The sequence below is a fragment of the Jaculus jaculus genome, chromosome 8 (assembly GCF_020740685.1).
Source record: "Jaculus jaculus isolate mJacJac1 chromosome 8, mJacJac1.mat.Y.cur, whole genome shotgun sequence".
Classification (NCBI taxonomy): Eukaryota; Metazoa; Chordata; class Mammalia; order Rodentia; family Dipodidae; genus Jaculus; species Jaculus jaculus.
Window position 1 is genome coordinate 24,558,000 of NC_059109.1, and position 21,879 is coordinate 24,579,878.

Below are 21,879 nucleotides of genomic sequence, written 5' to 3' on the forward strand. Positions count from 1 at the left end.
GAGAGAGTGGATCATAAAAAGGGAAAAAGAGAGGAAAAGCTTCCTGAAAATGAAATTAAATATTTTTCAGTGTATTATATGAGTGGTTATTTGATAGTATTGACCTGGTAAGCTTTTATATTATGTATTACCTTTGGTTGACATTACACCCACATCAACAAAATTCCTACACTTCTTAGTGTTTGTATTATAAAACTTTTAATTTATGTTTGTTCCAAGTTATTCCTGTGGCTCTGTTGTGGCATATAACAGGAGTCCTCACATTTAGAACAGATAAATGGAAATACAAAGTTGCATATATCAGTGGATATTTACATGGGAGCATCTGTACACTATATTTGTTATACCTTTTCCTTGAATTAGTAATCACAATGGTTGTGCATCCTGAAATCCCAGAATGAGCCTAACATTTCATCATCCATCACTTTTTTTCATTTTAGTTTTCAAGAAGATAACTAAAACTTCTCAATAATCTTATAAATAATGGTCTTAGGATAATGATTATAAAGCATTTTACTTAAAATAATGGGCCAAAATTTAAAAATTAGGCCAAAAAATAAGTGTCATACTGAATATGTGCTATATTATAAATGTATGCTACATTTTAAATGTAAATATATACCATATACTACTGAGAATAAAATATAAAACTGAGAATATTAACTTGACCAGTTAAAGTTCATTTTATATTAAAATACACTAACTGAACTTCTGTACTCTTCTGTACTTTCACACAGGGTATCGAGTATATATACTATTATTATTAATACAGTAAGACCCATTAGACTCCCACACAATACATGCAGATATGGCAGACAGAGCTAAGTACCATTATTGCTAATGCTTAAACATTCAGCAGGATTGCATTAACCCCATAGTGTAAATGAATTATTAGAACTCTGAGAGGTGAAATAACTTGTTTGCAGTAATGACTCAGTTCAGAACTGTCTGACCCTAAATCCTGTATCCTTTCTGTTGGGCAACACTTCCAATTCTTGAGAAAAATCTCCCTTTGTGATAAGTCAAGGAATCTCCACTTTAAATAAACACAAAGCGAATTAGTCACAGACACTTTATTTGTTCTGTTCTCCCATTATGTAAGTATCGTAGGTGGAATTATGTTCTTCTAAAACTCATACAGCAAAGTTCCAACCTCTAGTATGTTATAATATACCATATTTACAGATAAGGTTTTTAAAGAGGCAATTAAGTTAAAAGGTCTTCAGCTAAACCTTTATCCAGTATGGACAGGTATCCTTAGAAGGACAGACACACAGGATATACATGCAGAACAACGGCTTTGCAAGGACACCATAACAAGGTAGCCATTCTGCAAACTAAAGTAAGATGCCTCAGGAAAAAACAAACCTATCAACATTTTGTTCTTGGATGTTTAACTTTCAGAAATTTTTTTTAAAAAGATTTTTATTTCTATTTTAAATTCCTAGTCTGGTGCTTTGTTATGGTAGCCCAACCCAACTGGTAGAGGAAGACAGACTTGCTTAACATTTTATGAAGTCTGGAATGATAGACCTAGTACTATCAATATAATTAGCTCCCATAAAATTGGGAAGGAAGATTATTATTACATAAACATCATGATTTTAGTCACCTTTTCATTATATCAACAATACATGCAAACTTCTATTCAGAAATCATTTGGTGCTCACAAGGAAACATACAACTTTCATATGAATAGTCATCATCCATTTGAAATAAATCACTACATAAAGTGCAACTTCAAAAGATTAAGTAAGACTTTGTTATGACATTTCACATTATAATAGGAAGTTTTAAAACAGAGTTAAAAGCTGGACAGATGGCTTAGTGGTTAAGTCACTTGCCTACAAAGCTGAAGGACACAGATTTGATTAACCAGGACCCATGTAAGCCAGATGAACAAGGTGGTACATGCATCTGGAGTTCATTTTCAGTGGCTGTAGGCCCTGCTGCACCCATTCTTTCTATTTGTCTCTTCCTTTCTTTCTATCTCTCCAGAAAACAATAAGAAAATTTTTTAAAAAAGAGTTCAATTTATATTGATATTTAAAATTGTAGGCCAGAGAGAGGGACGGGAACTCTCAGCACTGTGATTTTGTTTAGTCCTATCTTGTATATATAAAAATCACCAGTCCCTTAGAGGGAACCCCTAAGCCACAAGACACTGGAGAGGGTATGATGAAGACCAACCTTAATCTTCTACAGCTTCCCTCCTACCCTTTCCCCCATCTCTCTTTCTCTCTCTCTCTCTCTCTCTCTCTCTCTCTCTTCTTTATAATTCTTGTATATTAGTTATCTTTTTCTTCCTTTTCTTAGTGGGCACTGACCTGTAACTCCCAGTACCAGCATGTGGCTATCATCCACAATGAGCTTTTGATCAGACAGACTAACAAGGATTCCTAAAAGAAAGACAGATTTCTGTCCGAGTACTTGATGACCCCCAAAGGTTAGTGGTAGGACCCTACTGCTGAAGACGTTGTATGTAGTCGACAGGTAAAATTGAATGGCATGGCTGGAAGCTGGAAGCTAGTCAGTCCCCAGACAATCAGTGCGTCTAGTGCCAGAAGGTGCTACATGGGCGACTGGGGGAAAATGACCAATATCTGTTCAAGCATCTAACGTACTTAGCAGCAAATAACCTGTTGTGATGCCCACACAAGTGCAATAGTGGCACACAGCCATGGTGGGGAACCAACTGCTCTTGATTTGGCTAACTGACCCCCTCAGTGGTACGGGACCCATAGCTGGAGCTGGGAAACAAGTCAGAAACTTATCCAAACATAAGCCCACTCCTCATTCTCAAGCTACCATCAATCATGGGCCACAAGAGGGCCTGCACCTATTAAATTCTCTATAAGAAAGAGTAAGGGTTTTCTCATTTGTCCTCGTGCTAACTTACTCTCCATTAGAGAATCTGCTTCTGTTTTTCAGATAGATGTAGATCCTAAGAAGAGAGCCACCCCATCATACCTCAAAAGGGCCCCAGCTGAAACTAAGAAAAATTGGTGAAACAAGTAAGGGTGCTGTTTTCCTAGTGAACCGGATACCAGCACAAAGGTGAAGGAGATAAACACAGAGATAAATAAGCTCATACAAAATCAGAGAGCCAGAGACCCAGAGGCCCCCAACACATCATCATTGAAGCAGACCAAAAATGAAACCAACATGGCTCAGGGAAATTTTGCTGAAGAGGGGGTGGAAAGTTTGTCAGAGCCACTGTTGGGACATGATATGTAGAGACACTTACCCTACCCATAACTGAGGGCTAGCTCCCGAATGCATAACCCATATACCTCAACAAGGTGGGACTAAGGGGAGGGGGTAAGTCACAGATGAGCCTAATAATGGTACCAAACTGACTGTATTTGCTGAATACAAAACTAATTAATAAAAAATCCTTATGTATTTTTTTTAAATACAAAAGCAATGATATTTCTCAAAGGATGTAAGGGTATGGGCAGAAGAATAAGAAATGAATTAATAAACTAAATGTAAAACTGGAGATTTAAATTGTTTCATACTCTATGAATCACTTCCTTGAATTTGGGAAGTAATATCATATCTGAAATTTGAGATATTCCCACAAATAAGACTTGGAGGAGTGTAATGGTTCAAGTGTGATGTTTCAAATAAAGATCTTATGAGAAGAGAGGAGGCTTTTCCCTCAGTTCCTAGTATATTCAGGAATGTTTCTTTCCACTTTCACTATTATTCATAAATAAATCAGCATTTCTGATGGCTTCAGTTTTCTACAAATACCCTTCTCTAGCCATTTTTCTACAAAAATAAATATTAGCAGCTAGCATTACTTGAGTATATATGTATGTGAGACACTTTGTAAGGGGTAGCACATTAAAGCACATTATCATCTCATGTCATCTCATCCTGTTACCATATTTTGCTTTATTGAGGTGAGAGATACTAACACCTGAAAATCAGACAAGCTTATAGTTGATTTCAAATTCAGGCAACATAGTCCCAGGAATTCCACCTTTAAGCAATGAGTACAATGAGGTCTAATACTCATAGAGCTTTTTAAACTTATTTAAGAGGCGGGGGGGGGGGGGGAGAAGCAGTTTAGAGAGAGGAAGAAAATTGATGTGCAAGGGCCTCCAGCCACTGCAACAGAACTCCAGATGCATGTGCCACATTGTACTTCTGGCTTTACATGGGTACTGCAGAATCAAACTCGTGTCCTAAGGCTTTGTGGGTCAAGTGCCATACCCTGCAGGGCCACCTCTTCAGCCCCCATAGAGGCTTCTTGAAGCTAGTATGTCTTATTTCCAGGTTCATTTTCACTCAGTCACTTTATAGCAACCAAGAATGGAACTCAAACTATTCACTTCTTCTTTTAGCTGCCAAAATATGTACTGATCATAGGAGTCACTAAGAAATTAAAGACCTGGAAAAACAGAAAAGCGTCTAATCAGACACACCCCAGCCTCTTCAGCAGTGCTATCAGCATCATTGGCCAGCATCACTGTGACCATAAATAAAGATCTTTGTGGGAAGTGCAGTCCTCCCCTACATGCTCAACAGGTACAATTAAACACAACACTATACACTCTCAGTCATGGTCTTTTTCAGAATGCTAATATTCTCTAGATCTTTTAGTTTGGATTAAATTCTTTCTTATTTCTAGTTTATGATTTACATTCATAAAATGAATTAGAAAAAAGAATATTGTAGAGGGGTTCAAAGGAGATGGCTTGGTGGCCAAAAATACTGTACAAAAGCATAAGGGCCTGAGATCACTGAGTTTGACTCCTTAGTACCTGTGTAAACACTGGGCATGGTCAGACCTGACTATAAGCATTTGTGATGGTTTAATTCAAGTGTCCCTCATAAACTTAGGTGTTCTGAAAGCAGGCTTTTGGGTATTATAGACAGTTTCCCCTTGCCCGTGTTTGGCACACTCTCCTATTGTCCATCTGATGTTGGCCAGGAGGTTCTCTGATCATGCCATCATTTCCCCCTGCCATCATGGAGCTTCCCCTCAAATCTGTAAGGCAAAATAAAGCTTTTCCTTCCACACACATAAAATAAATAAATAAAGTGAATTCACCTTAATTTCATTGCAGGAGTTGGTGATAATCCCAGAAGCTAATGCAGAAATAATGGAGAGAAAAGGGGGGTGGAGATGAGAGTTTGTAAAGTCATTCGTATGAAGATTTACAAAGCGAATTGAGGAAAACAGAAGCCAATTTTATGAAAACATACATTTGAATGGAAATGACAGGTAAAGGGGAAGGCAGGAGCACCCAGTGCCAAGAAGTAACACAAATAAGCACTGTATCTCCTTGTGCTGGTTCTATTTTCTTTTGACTGCCAGACTGGGTTTCTCATGCTTCAAGTTCTGAAATAAAGTTCTACTCATTCATACTGTCCCTTTCCAGCTTTTTTTTTTTTTTTTCTTTTCCCTGATGGAAGGCACCTACAATTTAGTCATCTCATTCCTTCTTATCACACCTATCTAATCTCTCAAAGGAAGACAGGAACTTGTGGAAAATGGGATGCTGAGTCAGAAAAAGACATGGCTAAATGTGGAGGGTGAAATTGGCTGTAGGATGGGATGGATGCAGAAGATAGGCACAGGCCATTTGTGGGGGGAAAAAAACTGATGTAGTCATCCACATAAAAGTCTTCTGGGAAAATTCAATTTCTGGCTTAAAAAACAAGAAATAGATTACTCGCCTTAGTGTTTTGAGTCTCAGCATTGAAAAGTAAGGTGATAAATATGCACCAACCTCATGCTGCCTATATATGTACAATTCTGAGAAAATACCAACCTTGCCACATTTATTATTCTCCCTAGAATTAACTGTCTTTGGACAAACTATGCAACCACCACGAGAACCGAGATGCATGCGTGAGTGACAGCTCTGCGTGGGCTGCCCATGTGTTTGTACTGTCTGCTGTTGTGTCCTTCCACCTACTTTTGGGATTATTATGAATTCATGTTTCCGTATCTAAATCTAGAGTAGGGCAGTAAACACTACGTTGAGCAGAGTAAGAAAAGGACAATCCACTTTTATTCAATCCATCATAACACCCAGCGTATTGCATTGGCTATCTCTATGTGTCCTTCTCTTCTCTTTACTTAATCTAGATTTCTCTGTCAGTCAGCAACACTGCTGTGTCTTTGGCACACAGCAAGTGCACTGACACATAGAAGGCTGTCCAGTGAATTGCAAAGTTTTTCAAGTGAAATTCTCTTAAATTTTAGAATGCTCCATTATTTTTATTTTCCATGACTAGCTAAAGGGCTAGAGGGAGCACAAAGCGATTATTTTAGATAACATGCAAAGGCATTCGTGATGCATCCACAATGTGTAAGAATGTTAGTGTTATTGTGTATCATATAAAAAGTGATGTATTAGAGTGACTTCCTTATTTTGTTACATCAGAATTGAGTAACATCATTGTTTAATACTATTTCAACTTCTAAAATCCAATAAAATATCTGTTAATGTTTTCCAGGAAAAGATCTATCAGTCAATAATTTCCATTATCTTTATAGATTTCAGATAAAAACTATGACTTCTTAGCCAATCTCCTAGAAATAAATTCCTTTAGATTTGAAAAACCTCAAATTATTTAATGTTTGGATTCTCGAGATTGATTACAAGTAGAAGTCAAGATAGTATGAAGAAAAGTCACTGCAGTAAGAGAGAAGACATGGGTTTTATTCTCAGGTTTACCATCACTCATAATGTAGTCTCCGATAAGTGATATTCATGGTTCATATTTTAAATCACACTTAGAGAAAAGGAAACTTTGTGGCCTAAATAGTAACAGTGAAGCTGGTGATACTAGTAGGAACAAAGACTCGTGTGCATTTTATTTATTTATTTATTTTATTTTTCAAGGTAGGGTCTCACTCAAGATCAAACTACCCAGAATTCACTTGGTAGTCCCAGGCTTGCTTCAAACTGATGGCAATCCTCCTACGGCTTGGATTAAAGTGCTTAGATTAAAGGAGCACCCCATTAATCCTGAGGTATTTTAAAAAGTATTTCATTTTTATTTATTTATTTATTTGAGAGAGAGAGAGAATGGGCATACCAGGGCTTCCAGCCTCTGCAAATGAACTCCAGACATGCACCATCTTGTGCATCTGGCTTACATGGGCCCTGCCTAATGGAAACTGAGTCCTTCGTCTTTGTAGGCAATTTCCTTAACTGCTAGCTGTTTCTCCAGCCCCCACTTGCATTTTATACCCAAAGAGCAGAGGACAGCATGCAAGTCATGCCCAGACAGCTAGTTCAGTGAGGGAACAGGCACTTGAAAAAGACTTTTCAGCAACCCCAAATGATCTCTCACCTTCCTGTGGCAGAACCAGCACAGAGTGGGCGGTACATCACATGGACTGGTTCCTCACCACACTGCATGGCCCTTCTCCCACTGTTAACATTAGGTCAAGGGTATTAGCTACAATGATTACTCCCAAACAGTAGTAGAACAGAAACAGGGATATATGCACAAAATGCTGCTTCACCACAAGTACATCAGTTGATGAACTCCATGTCCCAAAGGCTTAGTCCAAAAGCTTTCTATTGGCATTTGCACCACACAGGCTCCCTGTACCTCTGCCATCATTTACTGGGCTATGAGGTCCAGCAGGCTTTCCAGGGTATTGAAAGCACTTATCTGTGAACCCCATTATAGATCTCAACTCCACCGAGTATTTCCTCAGGCATGTAGGCCTCTTGATCAATATATATATATTTATATATATACATATATATATACATATATATATATATATATATATATATATACACACACACATACACACACACGTACATACATACATATTTTATATACACATATATAATATATATTTTATATAAATATATATATTATATATATTTATATGTATATAAATATAGGCATAATTTATATACATATATATGTACGTATATATATGTATATGTATATGTATATGTATATGTATATGTATATGTATATGTATATGTATATGTATATAAATTCTGAGCATAAGAATTGCTTTTTGCACTACAACCTTCACCTAAGGATAATCTTGTGTTTTGCAATGGCACAATCATATGCGGCTCTAGCAAGTGGTACAAGCCCTGGAGGACTCACAGTATACCAAGCAGCACTTGGTAGCTGGTTGAGTCTTTCACTACCTTACTGAGTCTCTGTTTTGCTTCATTCAGTAGGTCAGTGATAAGGTCATCTCTTATTTGGGGACTTTGGATCTAGCTTGATTCATTAAAGTAGTCATTTGAATTTTCTTCTGCTGCTCTACCTTTTCTTTCTTTTCATAGTATTCCATAATCATCAGTCTCTGGATTTGCACAAGATGAACTTTCCTAGTGTTGTACTCTTCTGCGGTCTTTGCATCTATTTCTTCTGCTTTTTCATTGGTCTCTTGTTCTATGGAAGCCATCTATGAAAGCTTTTGTGCCTGCATTGCTGAGCACCATAGTGAACGGACTAGGCTGGTAGCAACTAGCTCCATTTTAGGCTTGAAAGAGTGGTGGATAAAGAGGTGAGGAAAACCCCTATTTTACTTCAAAAGGGTAAGAATACTTTTCAAAAGATCAGGTACAACTGAGAGTATGCATGCATCTGGTAAAGTCAAACACACCATCCAAATATAAGACAACATTGTGGTTGCATTCTACAATTCCTATTCCTAAAATAAAGTTATATTATAATTAGCAAATTAAGTTCAACATGCTGCATATATCTTCCAAAGCAAGAATTTTATTGATGAGCAATCTGTGGTCAAGTGCTGACTCATGTTAGAAGAAATTGTCCTAAATTGTGATATATGTTCCTATTTATAATTTCAAGATTCTTTCAGGAGAGCAACAGTGAACTAGACAGCATGTTTGCCAGAGAAAATGCTCTAAAGAAGTAAACATTAATTTTAATATGTGCAGACTTTGATTACAATCACGCTGATAATTCCATAGTATGCTAACATATCAACATCAATAGATATCAATGCCTCCTTTTGAACTGTGTCAATAATACATACTGAAGTCTCTCATTACAGATAGAATCTTTAGTATTATTAAACAGTACCATCAAGGACAAACAGAAATAAGAATTCTCTGCATCGAAAGTGGTGATGTAGATGTAAAAGTTGAGATTCAATCCTAATTCTTAGGTGATTAACTCCCAAAGCAATTGACTCAAAAGAAGCCAAACAAATTCTGATCAACCATTCAAATCTTTTGTTTCCCCCACCAAAAAGATGTTCTTGCTAATATATTTCGTTTAACGGTTTTGACATTCATCTGTTAATCTCCAAATTGTGAAGATATAGTTTGTTTTTATTTTAAAATGTTTTGAAAACACACAGTGCTCCAGAAGTAATTCAAAGGATAACATGTCACAAATTGATTCTCTGGAATAAGAACATGTAAACATCCTTTTCAGTTAAATTTAAATTTAATTTCTTTTACTGTAAAATAGCAGAGAACATTGTGACATTATTTTTATTTGCTCTTATTATAGATATGCAATAAAAGTTCCATGTATGACAGGACATATGTAATTAAATATTACTTATTTGTGAATTTAATATAGATAAAACAGAAAGAAATAGTTTCTCTAGAAATGAATATTTCAAACAAATTTGCGATTCAAAGATTTTAAATTATATTAAGTCAATTCATATACATATTTTTCAAATGAATTATAAGGCTCTATCTTACTCTTAAATCCTTGCACATGTAGTAGTACAAAACAATGTATCTATTGTAAAATTATGGAACATAACCCATTAACAAGAAACTACAGGAAGGATGGAGTGAAGATAACCTTAAAAAATTTGTTGATAACAATTCCAGAGCAAAAGAAACCATCCATTTTTGATCAGTTACACTATAGATGAAATATACAAATAAATACTAAATAGAATTTTAGCTTAACTAGAATGATTATTTCATAAATTTAAAACTCTGTTCTCCAGTAATGTCTAATGCATGGCAATATTAGTCATAAAATAGTTACCTCAGGGCTGGAGAGATGGCTTAGCAGTTAAGCGCTTGCCTGTGAAGCCTAAGGACCCCAGTTTGAGGCTCGGTTCCCCAGGTCCCACGTTAGCCAGATGCACAAGGGGGCGCACGCATCTGGAGTTCGTTTGCAGAGGCTGGAAGCCCTGGCACGCCCATTCCCTCTCTCTCCCTCTATCTGTCTTTCTCTCTGTGTCTGTCGCTCTCAAATAAATAAATAAATAAATAATTTAAAAAAAATAGTTACCTAAGAACAGAAATTTAAGAAAATATCTTTTGGGCTGGAGAGATGGCTTAGAGATTTGCTTGCCTGCAAAGCCAAAGGATCCAGGTTCTATTCCCCAAGACCCACCTAAGCCAAATGCACAAGGAATTGCATATGTCCGGAGTTTGTTTTCAGTGGCTGAATATCCTGGCACACCCATTTTCTCTCTCTTTTTGCCTCTTTATCTCTTTCAAATAAATAAAATAATTTTTTTTTTTTAAAAAAGAAAGTATCTTTCAAAAAGCGTCACATCCTCATGGGATTTCAATTAAAGTACCAGCATCTTTAGTCTAGCAATTGTATATTCAACACTGGTCAACCCACAGAATTACTTATGCACTGAATGAGCCTAAACAAAGAAAGGGATTTGAGAATAGCCAGGCACTTCCTCATGACAGATGATTTCAGGACTATGTGGGTAAGCAGAACCGGGTGACATGCCAATGGATGGCTGCCATGGCACTGGTAGCTGATTTCCTTCCTCACACCCTTTTCAATAGTTTTCTCCATCAGAAGCTAGGGAAACAGCACACACATGGGAGCTCTTGACATCTCCATATGAAGAACATCTATCTAGAAAGCATGCTTGTCTGATTTGTGTTGAGATGAGTGTGGCTGATCCCCATTTTTGCTTTTAAGTTGGTGTAGTTTCAAGAAAGAAGACCTACTAGGTAACCTTCCCAAAAGAGGTGATAAGATGATAAGATCTGACATGAATGGTGGTCTATGAAATTATTTCAGAAGGTACATTACTGCATGGATTTCAATACTCCATGAATCATGGCATTCATTTTAAATATATAAACATCATTTCATAAAGACGTGATCTCCATTCATCCTATCAGACACTGCTGTCATGTAGATGGTCTGCTGTAAGTTTAGTAATCAACAGACACCTATCTCATGCAGACAAAAGAAGTTACTGCTCTAATCATTCTCTCTGGAAAAATTCTTATCACTAGCCCTTAAGGCTTCTGATATATTATGAGTAATCATTTTAATTTTAAAATGGTATTTATTTATTTAGAAAAGTTTTAGGAGCAAAAATTATCACATCCCTTCCCAATCCCACTCCCTTACCTCATATATATGTATATATGCAAATATACATACGTACATACACACACATATACTTATACATACACACACATATATACACATATATAGTAAAATACAAGTACTACTATAAATACTGTATTGTTCTTGAGATCCTTAAAATTTAGAAAATAATGAGGGAAATCAACAAGAAGTAATCACATTTCAAATATAGCAATTACCATCTTAATTGTTGTGTTGTAGCTAATGTAACTATTGATAAATCAGGTCAGCTGCATACTGAATATATATGGGATTACAGTTTCAAACAATTGATAAAACCTGATTTTAAGAAAATGTATGGTGTGCATAGACATACACAAACATAGGTTGGACACTGTGGCTTTTCAGAGTTTTGTAGACTGGAATTTCAGTTTGCTTCGGGTATAGCCCAGAAAATTAAGTTTCCGTTTGGATCAAGGTCAATACAATAATTTGGAGATTCTAGTTTATTCTGTCTAAAGCATTTATGTATTCATATTTGTATTTAAAAATAGTGATTGAGTTTCTTACATGTTCCAGGTACATGCAGTCTCTTGCCCTACCCCATTCCTTTTCTCTTTCTCTTTCTATCTCTGTCTCTAGGGGCTTAGGATGAACATATAGGATAGAAGACAGTGTGCTCCTTCTGTGTTTGTTGTATTCTTGTTCTGTTCATGAAAGGGGGTAATTGGGGCAGATGATAATGGGGACAGGGAACTTTAATTGACATAAGGTCATCTCGTGCCCTGTATTTACAGTACTCTACAAGTTTCCGAGTGACAAGAAGGTCAGTGCTATTTCCTAGCATTGCTTCTATAAACATGATGAAAAAATGTGTTTAATTTGTTGCTCTTAATGTAAATGTATGCTGTCTTTTTATAAAGTGTGGTCATTAACAAAGAAAATTTTAAGTTTCATTGGTTCAGTAAAAAGTGCAGATTGCTCTTTGCTCTTCCATTTGGTGGCTTACTCAAAGAGTTATATGAATGCCACTGGAGGATGCTGGGCCTTTTTCACCCTCTGAGTGAGCTTTACCCAATTCTCTATGTCGGCATCAACCTTCAATAAGCACATTGGTTATCCACTTCTGCCCCTGCACTGTTCCTGCCCAAAGTTGCCTGTGTCATAGCTTTATTCAGTTGGGTCACTTTGGTCCTTTTGGTCCATCCTGACTTACATTTGCAACTAAAGCAGAGACCTAACACAAATTCATTTTATGAAAAATATAAATGCAAAATGTATTTTATGTCAGATTCTTCTATAAGGCTGTCATTGAACATTTGGGAATTCACAATATGCTAATTGTTTCTCAGCAGGCTCAGAAGTCATCTTGTCTTCTTTTCAATTTAAAAGTCAATGATAAGAAAGTCCTGCCTTTGTAAGATAAGGTGCATACACATATTCTATTTCCTTCAATTACATGAATTGAGACTTAAATAGAGTATCCTGAAATAAGATCAACGTATGTTCCTTGTAAAAGAAGTGATAAGAATGAATGTGGTCCTTTAAGAGTTCAGAAAGCATTTCACTATTCAGAGAGCAGAAAGTGAATGGCAGTAGATAAAATGAAAGCAGTGATTCTAAGAAAAAAAAGGTATGCTTGTACTTGTACCAATATTCTATGTTCTGGTCTATGTGAAAATGTTCCTGGATCAGGTCTAGTCAGACACTTCAGTTACACAGCATTTTTCCTTTCATGAAGGATATGGGAGGACTTCTATATTCTCCTAGGAGCCCCATGTGCACCAAGATCTATAGTCCATTGTTTTAAACATAAAGTTAGTAAATCAACATGTATGTACAAGATGAGTTTTTATAATCTATTGCTATCTGTCCTAGCTGAGCTATCTTTATTTTATAAAGATGAGGTTTAGATGCAGGTTATAATACAGTGAATCTATTAGAATCCAAAATTTCATTAACCTTATTTTCTAAAATGTCTTTATGCATGACTATATATTTATTTTGCTTGTTTTTCAAAGTGTTAATCATTTTTTTATAAGGAAACCCCTTGGAAACGAATCTCACATACACACACACACACACACACACATGCAGGTCAAGCCATGGCGTGTGTTTGGAGGCCAGAGGATAGCCTTGGATGTCATTCCTTGTTTTCTAACTTTTTTGAGGGTCTTTTATTCACCACACCATAAACCAGGCTTGTTGGCCAACTTTAGGGTTCTCTTGTATCCATCTGCATTCTCACTATAGGCATGTTGGGACAACAGGCACTTGAACTTTTGAACTATGTGTCTGGCTTTATGTGCCCAGGATCCACCTTAGCCAGATGCTCAAGGGGGCACATGCATCTGGAGTTCGTTTGCAGTGGCTGGAGGCCCTGGCACACCCATTCTGGGTAATAAGGATATTTAGCAGAGTATTTTCATTTATATGAGTTTTCTAGCAATTAAGAAATCTCCATTTTGGTTTATATGAAAGCACATTTTAGTTTTTTTTTTAATGTTATTTATTTATTATTTGAAAGTGACAGACAGAGAAAGAGACAGAGAGAGAGAGAGAGAGAGAGAGAGAGAGAGAGAGAGAGAGAGAGAGAATGGGCATGCCAGGACCTCCAGCCACTGCAAGTGAACTCCAGACGCATGTGCCCCCCTTGTGCATTTGGCTAACGTGGGTCCTGGGGAATCGAGTCTTGAACCGGGGTCTTTAGGCTTCACAGGCAAGCGCTTAACTGCTAAGCCATCTCTCCAGCCCATAGTTTAGTTTTTTTCATGGTTCATGTGCCCTTCCACATTTCATATATATGGATATATAATTAAGATGGCCAATTTAACAGTTTAACAGGATTTAGAATCAACATGGATACAAACCTCTGGGCAGTTCAGTAAAGGATTTTATAGATTAGTTTAATTCATGTAGAAAGACCCATTCAAACTGTGGTTGACACTCCAGGTAAGGGTCTTGAACTGCATTGAAAGGAGAAGCTAACTGAGCACCAGTATTTATTGATCCCGATTGCTGGGTGCAGTGTGATCATTTGCCTCATGCTCCTGCCACCAGGCATTCCCTGCCACAATGGATGCTCACCTCCTTCCTTCAGTTTTTTTTTTTTTTTTTTCTAAATTCATTTTATTTATTTGAGAGCGACAGACACAGAGAGAAAGACAGATAGAGGGCGAGAGAGGGAATGGGCGCGCCAGGGCTTCCAGCCTCTGCAAACGAACTCCAGATGCGTGCGCCCCCTTGTGCATCTGGCTAACGTGGGACCTGGGGAACCGAGCCTCGAAACGGGGTCCTTAGGCTTCACAGGCAAGCGCTTAACCGCTAAGCCATCTCTCCAGCCCCTTCCTTCAGTTTTTTTTAACCCCTCAGGTATTTGTCATCTCAATGAGAAAAGTACTTCAATAAGGCAACCACACTAAGACAGTTGAAAATTTCAAACATAAAACAAAGCTTCTCTAGATGTCATACATGTTTGGGGTTCATAAATTTCACGTGACAGAGAATTATAAATTCATGTATAAATATTGCACATGAATGCATTAAGTATATATATTCTAGGTATTTTAAATTATTTTTTAGCTGGCTTTTTTGGGAGGTTGGTAGTAGCAATGACGATGGTGGTGGGGTTTCTATTTGGATGAAGTAAAAAGGCAGTTGGTAGTTTTTTTTTTTTTTCCCCCTAAAGTAATATAAGAAAAGGCAAAGTGTCACACCCATTCTGTTTGAATTTATGTCATGTACGTGCAAATGATGGAAATGGTACTAGAAGCCAGCAGATGGGGACCTATTTCTTTGTAATGAATGGATCTTCAAAGAAACACTAATTTGAGTCATGACATACCATAGGTAGAAATGGTAAGGCCATCAAATTGATGAACCTGTTTCTTTGCTCTAGAGAGAGACATAAAGAAGACCACAAGCCTCAACTCTTATTTGAGTTATGAAGATTGAAAAGGTTTGCTTTCTTTTTTGCCTACATATCAAAACATGTTCTAGGCTTGTTACATGTGAGCCACTGTGAACTTATTCTTATTTCAAGTGGAATGAAGGAATTGAGGTAATCTTTCATAGTAACTTATAGTGCAAGGAAGTTTAGAGAAACAATTTATCATATTTATGAAGCACAAGGTATCACATAAGGATCTTCCATAACAATGAGTTTATTCATACTTAAGCAGTGTATTTGGATTATTTCTTTTCAAGTAGTAGTATTGCTGAAAATCTGGAGAAAATCTACATATTATAGAAAATAAAATTTAAAAATGCAATATAATATTGATTATTAAAATATGGATCTTCTATGATTCTTCACAGATATCATTTGTATCATCATTTGTATCATTTGTATTCATCCTTAACTATAGAAACATGAAAATATAAAATCAATAATCTGTCCATGTCCTCTGAGAATTAGATGAAAGATTTTTAATGCTTTATAAGTACTTTGGTATGAAGCTCTACACAAAAATCCTGGGCCTATAGCATTCAGCAATTTGAAGTTATTGGAGCACTTCACAAATTGGAATTTCAATTTGAAAGAATGAAGGTCTCCTAAAAACCTGAAGCACTCCAATAATTTCAAATTATTTTCTACTTTGTAAGTTCAAAGTCCTCACTACTTATAAAGAGAGGCACTTATATCCAAAAAAAGGAAAGTACCACAATAATTTCAAATCACTGTGTGGAGTGTAAGGCACTAATGTACTCACACATTTTCCCGCTTTATTTGAAGGCTTTCAATTTGAAAGCTAGTCAAGCAGCTTTTGTAATATAGAGATTTAAAGCACACTCCATAATCTAAAATTTAACCAAAGATATAGCAAAATGAAAGAAATGTACTTAGTGGAATATACAAAAACATTAGGTAATATGTATCCTTCAAGATGTAAAAGGAAGTTAAGATGTCCAACAAACTGACTAGTTGGCATGAAAGAATTAAATGTGGTAAGGGGTAACATCCATATTGCAGGAATTTTAGATTTTAACATAATTCTCATGACGTATTTTTAAGCTTTGCATCTAGTGACATGTTGGAGTAAATTTATATAGGCTCATGAGAGTCAAGTGTGCACATCTCTCCAATGTCATATGGTCATGTAACCTGATGTTGGGAGCCAGTAAATAGATGTGGCTGGACAAACTGAGAAAAGCTACAAACTGGAGTGCTTTCCTGTGAAGAGTCCCTTGTTAAATATGCACCAGTATAGTGCTGATGATGTCCAATTACCTTTGTCAACTATAGGGAACAGTTCACCTTCGTCATCTCTAGAGATGTGGAGATGCTAGTGAAGAGAACAATGAGGAGGAAAAAGAAAAAAAAAAAAAAAGATTCACAGACAAAGGAAGAGGCCCAGGTCAAAAGGAAGAGCAAAACCCCAAAGTGAAAAATGAGGAGATACACGGAAATGATCACCACGGTCAGTGGCTCAGAATCTTGGGCAAATGCAGCCTCTTCCACAGTAGGATCCCAGCTTCGTGTGCCTTCACTGGGTTTTTATTTCAGTATTTAACCTCCCCACTAGTAAGACATTTTTGTGTCCACTAATCTTCAACTTCTCTGTTTTATTCATGTCTCACTGTGTCTTCTACTTGCCTGTGGATGTCAGACTTCATCTTCAGTTACTGGTGCCAAATAGATTCTTTCTGCATTTTTAAGTCAAAAGTAGTAGGTTGGTAAATGTGGCGATCCAATTTATTTGAGCAACATATGTCATGAAAGTTTTCTTATTGGCCATACTCAGTTTTATACAATTTACTTACATATTAAGTATTTTTTTCTAGGAACTCCTGGAAACCATGTTAAATAAGATTATTCCTACACAAATGAAATTGCCATTCTAGTTGGCTTCAAACACTCTTGCTGACTAAATGATTATTAAGAATCAAATAATGTAAGTAAAATGGAAGATATGTGAAGAGAGTGTTATGGGCATGCAGGAAAGGAATACATTTTTTTTCAGCTACAAAAGACTAGATTCTAGTAAAATAGTCTTCATGGATGGATAACTATGTATACAAAAAAAGCATATGATGGTGCTATTTGGAACTGGGGAGACACTCAGTGGGTAACATGCTTGCCATGCAAGCATGAAGACCTGCATTTGTATTCCCGAGCATACACCCAAAAGTGCTGGGTACAATGGCACACTTGTAAACCCAATGCTGGGGAGTAGTAGATAAGTGATTCCCCAGGGTTTGCTGGCTAGCTTAGCTTGTCTACCTGAGTCAGTGAACTTTCAGTTCTATGAGACACTGTCTCAAAAAGTAAGGAGGAAAGCAACAGAGGAAGACACCCAATTTCAACTTCTCTCCACACATACCCACACACGTGTGCCATACACATAGGAGCACATAAACACTTGTATGCCCCCCCCCCACGCATACAAAGAAGATGGTATAATCTCAGTAGAAAAAAAGAATCTAGAAGTTGTTAAGACATAATTCACAGTGAGTATGTCATGTGCCTTGTGAGCAAGGCACTGACTGCCCTATTCTGAGGACCATGCTTTCAAGGTAGAGATAATGTGTCCACTGGATAAAAGAATAGGAATTAACCTAGGCCTTTATTAAAGCTTCAGATTTCCTTTCTTATAACTTAGCCCACTTTGAACAGAGATGTCATTTGACCCTCTCCATGTCAACCTATGTGAAGTGGAGTTTGAAGAGCTGGCTAAAATAGTGCTGGTACTCTTCTTATAAACTGCCCTTGGTTTCTGATCTGGTGGCTTTCAGTATAGTTTCAGTATTCATGGAACAGTAGCAGACCAAGTTAACAGGCTGCAAGTAAGTAGGGGAGAAATCTCAGAGTCCTCATAAGTCTTGACAGAAATGAGACACAGCAGGTCAGGTTCTTTGTATAGGTTCACAGACAGTGGACATATACACATGTGATATCCTTGAAAAACTACTAATAAGTAATGAGCTGCTCTTACTTAGCTATGTGGTCAATGATAAAAAAAGAAATGTCTGAGCAGAGAAGTAGCATTAAAGACATACTTGAGACAAATAAATCTCATGGCAGTATAGACATAAGGATGACTTGAATGGGAAAGCAAGGAATTAGGGAGTTTAGAACAGAGGTTACAACAGGAATTGTATTGCACATGTAATTTAGATCTTGACTAGAATAGTGTGAGTTAGTCGGGGAAATGGGCTTCATAAAGACAGAGGGCTGGAGATGGCTTAGCTGTTAAGGCACTTGCCTGTGAAGCCTAAGGACCCAGGTTTGATTCCCCAGAACCCATGTAAGCCAGATGCAGAATGTGGCACCTGTTCATTTGCAATGGCTAGATGCCCTAGTGTGGCAATTCATTCTCTCCTTTTCTCTCCAATAGACAAGTAAATAAAACTAAAATATGAAAAAAAGAGAACAGAACAGAAATGGTATTTTCAGGGTTTTATTAGATAAACTTTAGACGTAAACAAACATACAGAGGAGGACTCAAAAAGGGGTTGACAGAGCCTACATGTTTGATTCAGTAATTCTGCTTTTGAAAGTCAAGCCTAGGGGAATAATCTTGAAATGAAGATACATTTATACAAATATTTATATAAATTTCCTATTTCAAGATCATTTATTAGAGTGGAATATTAAAAGCACTTAAGTAATTAAAATGTGGGAAGTATTAAAGAAAATGATTCAATGGACATATAATCAAAATGTTTACTAAATACCATTAAGGTGTCCACAAACCTACAGGCTATTACCAAGTCTTTTGGTTGTTTACCAGAACTAAATAGCAAGATCTTATTACTGAAGACACCACATGATTTGGCTGCAGAACACTGAGAAATCAAGCTAGACCTGAGCAGTAAGCCCCCTTCCTTCTGACTAGCTGTCATAGTGCTGGAAAGTGCTATGCAGCCTGCTGGAGGAGAAAAATCACCAGCCCTATCCAACAGTGGACCTTGTAAGCTACATAAATAACTAGCCAGTCAAGATGTTCATACTAGACAGTAATGGCACATCTCTTACAGGGGTAACCAACTGCTCTCTGAATTGATTTGAGGCATGTCTTATGGGAATGGATTCATGTTTTATCCTGAAAACATGAGCAAAAACCTAAGGTTGGGAAGGTCATTCCTGAAGGGAAAAGATACAACTGGATTTTTTGGATAAATTTTCATGTAGTGCCCATGAAATTGCAGTTTAAATAAATATGGTTATACCTATATATTAAAGATACTCTCACTTTTGGCTAGAGAAGCTTCTCTTCTCAGATGGTGGTGGCCACTGGGAATACTCAAAACTCATCAGCGTGCTGAGAAGACACTAAGTGAAGCGCTAAGTGAGTCATCTCTCTATTATACCCTCCAAGGTTCATGTTTGGAAATAATGTAAGAAACAAAGGATGGGGAGGAGTACTTTGGAATGCCAAATTACAGACACAAAGTGATGCTTGTAATCATGACTTCTCAGTTGCTGACATTACTTGCACCAGACATGCATACTACTGAACTCATCAGCATATTATGGAGGATGGCGGAGGGCAGAGGAGAAAAAAGTATCAAAGTATAAGAGGGACTAGCTGATCAAATGAAGGGGTTCAGTGGAGGGGGATAGGAAAGAAGCAAAAGAGGTGGTGGGAATTGATTATGATCAGGGTATACTCTGTATGTGTATGGAGGTTTTCATAATTAAAAGGTAGTGTTAAATCTCAAATAAGACTTGGAACTATCTTTAAGTCAGTAAAAGCTATGGGACCTTTAAAGTTGGACTGGATACAGTTTACAATGTGAAATGGTTAGGAATCTATTAGGAATCAGGAGAGGAATGTGGTAGTTTGAACGGATGTCCTCCAGTAGGATCTCCAGTCATCTGTATGGAGGAGGTGCCACTGTAGGTAGATCCTGAGGTCCAGCCCTAAGGTGTTATTGGGGGAAGATCTGAATTCCAACCTAAGGAATGTAGAGTGCTTGAGCTCTGCCTGAGTCCCTTGCTGCTTTGCTGCTGGTATTTGCTATTGCTTTTGGTTTTGGTTTTTCTCTTTTTTGCCATTATGTAACTTACTCTGGATCTGTAAGCTTCAACAAATCCCTTCCTCTCATAAACTGTGCCTGGGTTGGAAGTCCATCCCAGCACTGTGAAACTATCTATGTTTGGTAATACATACAAAATGAAGCAAAAGTCAAGTTTTTAAAATGATGAAATTGTAAGATCTAAATTATATAAAAATATTTAAAACATTAAAGAAAATTACATAATGGCATTATAGATCTTTGCTAAATTTCATGAATTTTGGCATATTGTATATTTTCACCATGCAGCTGCTATATTGCCTTGAGAGATTTTAAAAATAAATAATATTTAAATAATAAAATAAATTCAATCTGTGTAACTAGAATATCATATCCTCTTAAAAGATTACAGAAATACTGTGAGGAAAAGTAAATGTGAAGGATTAGTATCATGGATTAAAAGTAAATTAGTGATCTTTTTTGAAATCATGAAATATATTACTTGCCAATAAATGATGAAAAATCTCTTCCCCCACCTCTTTAAAACCATCTCCTCTACATTTTCTGCAAGTGCTCGGATGAAAGTCTGAAGTGTACCAGCCCCATGTGTCCATACCCTCTCCCAAAACCCTCTCTTCAAGCTCCCCTCATTGTTTCATTTGCTCATTGTCCTTTGGCCATTTCTGAGGAGCCCTGAATGTCCTCACACACTGTCCTTTTCTCAGAACCTCTGAAACCCACCTGAGATTACTAATCCATTCTTCCTCCTACTGCCTATAGGTCATACCGTCTGCTGGGAAAGGAGAAAGAGCGGTGATGACTTACAGTCAGATATAAACAATCAATGCCACAAGGCTAATTATCTATTGCAATATCCCTTCCACCTACCCAATGCTTTAATTGTCTAAAAAGAAATGTGTATATCTTCATTTCCTCTGCCCCCTTTTGGGTCTAAGCCACCATCTTTTCTTACTTAGAAGACTGCAAACAGTTTTCTTCTGCCTGCCTTATTCACTGAGTGATGTATCAAATATAGTCACTTAAAAGAAGAAAAAATGAACAAACAAAGCAGACAATTTATTTTCCTGATTTAAATAATTATTCACTGGCTTCCAAGTGCTACAGAGAAGAATAAGTTCTATATAAAAGAATTCAGATATATGTCCTAACCAAGATAGCCCTATCTGATCAAGACCCTGCTTATAATTCCTGTTGCTTTTTTTTTTTTTCTTGTTGTCTACAACCAAGAAACAATGATATTCTCTCTCTCTTTATGAACCTTTATCTCTGTCTGTTCTCACAGCCTAACGTTCTTAGGCCAGGTCTTCAACTGGTAGCCCCCTTGATGTCCTGGAGGTCACAGCAGGAGTGTCCACTCTGAGGCAAAGTCCCCTGAGTACACAAAACAGCACTGTCACTGCTCCTCCATCCCTGCTGCTTACTGATTGTCCTTTCCCTCCAGGAGGGGGAAGACCTTGAGGACTGCCTGTATTGTCACTATTCTATTACCAAAGGTATTGCTAGTGTTAGCTGGTCATAACTTAAAGTCTCAACATATTCATGGTTGCAGGAAAATAAATGTTTTATCTTCTCTTTCATGAAAAAGGAATGTGGGGATGG

At 37.0% G+C, this 21,879-nt stretch overlaps 1 protein-coding gene and 1 pseudogene across 3 annotated transcripts in view; both read right to left on the reverse strand.

Annotated features, from left to right (window-relative positions):
* The window catches only part of Adgrb3 (adhesion G protein-coupled receptor B3), a 772,147-nt gene that overhangs the window by 202,319 nt on the left and 547,949 nt on the right, over positions 1-21,879 (reverse strand). The window lies entirely within an intron of this gene.
* On the reverse strand, positions 7,538-8,416 carry LOC105943700 (annotated as a pseudogene).